At 29.6% G+C, this 2659-nt stretch overlaps 1 long non-coding RNA gene across 1 annotated transcript; it reads left to right on the forward strand.

Annotated features, from left to right (window-relative positions):
- LOC109588930 (uncharacterized) lies at positions 1 to 2635 on the forward strand. Its single transcript, XR_002188435.1, has 9 exons — positions 1 to 59; positions 117 to 240; positions 502 to 579; positions 632 to 731; positions 821 to 945; positions 998 to 1085; positions 1444 to 1508; positions 1562 to 1661; positions 2561 to 2635. It is a non-coding gene; the product is annotated as an uncharacterized LOC109588930 (long non-coding RNA).
- The last annotated feature ends 24 nt before the right edge of the window (positions 2636 to 2659 follow it).

The following is a 2659-nucleotide window of genomic DNA, read 5'->3' on the forward strand; positions in this document are numbered from 1 at the left end:
AGAATGTAAAACATTGAGGGGCTCAGCCTCCAGACCGCACCTCCAAGTCACGCCCAGACGTACGTTCAAGTTCTTGTAAGTAAGGGCTTCGCCCAATTAATATTTTAATTTTTTAGGGTTTATTCAAAGATTTCATGTAAGAAAGTATTAGAATTGTCCAGTGAAGGTCTTAGCAATATGATATCAGTCTTTCTGACTCTTTGTCATTCTTGTGACCACCTTGAGGATATCATTAAAGTGGTAAGTACCTAATTATAACTAGAAACTATAGAGGGTTTGTACTTTGATCTGCCCAAAAATCCATTTGTATTGATTTAATTTAAAAGGATTCAGCCATCTTGTATTGTGTTATATTTATACATGTTTGGGATTTTTAATATTGCAAATCTTATTGTAAATTTATTAAAAAGTGAAGACTTTCAATAGTTCCAAGCTCTTATGTTAAGATAATAAAATAAAAGAGAAAGGGAGAGAGTGGAACATAATTATTATCATTATTAGGGTCAGCAGTTTTATACATCTCTGGAGTATCATCAGTTATCTTCAACTTCTGAAACGAATTTGAAAATTATATGGAAAGTATGTCATTTAATTTAATCTTTATTAATCAATAATTGTATAATTGTAATAGGAATATTATTATTGTTAATGATTTATCACTCAAGAGGCATCTCAATTTATTCAATGGCAATATTGAGCAACATAAGAAAAAATATCAAAATATTAGCTGAGTAAGTTGCTATCATTTTTTTAATGACTGGTTTTATTGCATTGTAAAATATTATGTCCAAAATACTTGTCGTATCTGTTCCTTTTTTAGTGCTTATTTTAAACAGTCTCATTCCATTCTTGTCACTGACGTACTGTACAATACTTTATCCACCATATTAGAAGGACTCCACCAGTTATTAGTTAATAGGTGTATGCACGTACAGCAGTTGATTGGTCAGTAATTGCTACCACAATGCATGTACCATAAATACTGTCTTAATTTTAGGGCTGTATTTTGGAGACTTAATTAAAGGAACAGGAACATTATTTCTAGATATTTTGAGATTTATTATGAATATGGTATCTAGTATTGAGTAAGTTATTCTAATTACCTTAAGCCTACTATTATTTGCGTCTACTAATTTTAGCAAAATCAGCAAAAGTCATGTTTAGCGTTACTAATTTTAGCGTTTTTAACCAAATTAACTATAAATAATAACCATTATAATGAATAATAATTATTTTGGCGTCTATTTAATTTAGCGATTTAAAGCTCTCGCTAATATCGCTAAATTTAGTGGATGCTAAAAATAGTAGGCTTAAGGTAAGTAAATTTACGTATAAAATATCAATTGATGTAAATTTACGTGTAAAATATCAATTGATGCAAATGACTATTTTATGACTAACGGATTTTGTATTCATTCCTAATTACTTTTTACTATTTTATAGTGAGCATCTTCATGAATTATCAGTTCCTATTACAAACGAAATCCAGCAAGTTAAGAATTATAAAAGTTTGTGATTAATTTAACTTCATCTTGTACTCTCCTCCTCCTTTATCATTAAGTCTGTTGACGTTATTAGTGGAAGATACTAGTTCATCATTTCATAGATCTGAGGATTTTACCCTTTTATTGGTTGAGACTGCCATTGCTATGACAACTTGTGTATGTGAATAGTGAGATAGTATTATGATTTTTGTTATTATTATTGTTACTTAGTTGCTCCAAATTGGGCCAAAGGCTTTGTACATACAGGGTCTTTGGCAAAATTTCGCCAAAAATGACTAGAAGAAAAATCTACATTTTTATAATTTTTCTGATGCATATACTGGTTCTCATGTGATGTAGCAAGTTTGGACTTATTCCGATCAAAAGTAGATTTATTACAAATTTTTTAATTGGCTCAAAAAATCGTATCAAAGTCCCTGTATTATGTAATAGTACAGTAATTTTAGCCAAATTTTGTCGAAATGAATTTGTGAGAATTCTTTATTTTTATCACATTTTCTGGTACATTATACATGTTACAGAGATTTTGGCAAAATTTTGTCAAAAAACGACTTTGAGAGAAATATTCATTTTTATTACATTTTCTGATGCATATACATGTTCTTATGTTTTGTAGAAAGTTTGAACTAATTCTGATCAAATTTGAATTTTTACAAATTTTTTATAGTTGCTCAAAATTTGGGTCAAAGTCCCTGTACTATTTCCTGGTATAGCAAGCCTGCAAAAGTCGTGGCAGCCATTTTGAAGTGGGGTGCTAGCGCATTACTAATAATAGTACAGTAATTTTGGCCAAATTTTGTCAAAAATTAATTTGAGAGAATTCTTTATTTTTATCACATTTTCTGGTACATATGCATGTTCTTATGTCATGTAGAAAGTTTGAACTAATTTCGATCAAATTTGGATTTTTACAAATTTTTTTAGTCGTTCAAAATTGGGTCTAAGTCCTTGTACTACTATAAGTACAGGGATTTTGGTGAACTTTCATCAAAAATGGTAGCACAGTTTTTGGCACATTATTAATGTTATTACTTTTTATTAATTGATCTTTTTAGGTTGCCTCCTCAGTTGTGTACATCATTAGTTGAAGGATTTGGTCTATCTGATACAACTCCAACAAAGTAGCTATAATGACAATTTCACATTAAATCATT

Source organism: Amphimedon queenslandica, unplaced genomic scaffold, assembly GCF_000090795.2.
Source record: "Amphimedon queenslandica unplaced genomic scaffold, v1.1 AMPQUscaffold_11762, whole genome shotgun sequence".
Classification (NCBI taxonomy): Eukaryota; Metazoa; Porifera; class Demospongiae; order Haplosclerida; family Niphatidae; genus Amphimedon; species Amphimedon queenslandica.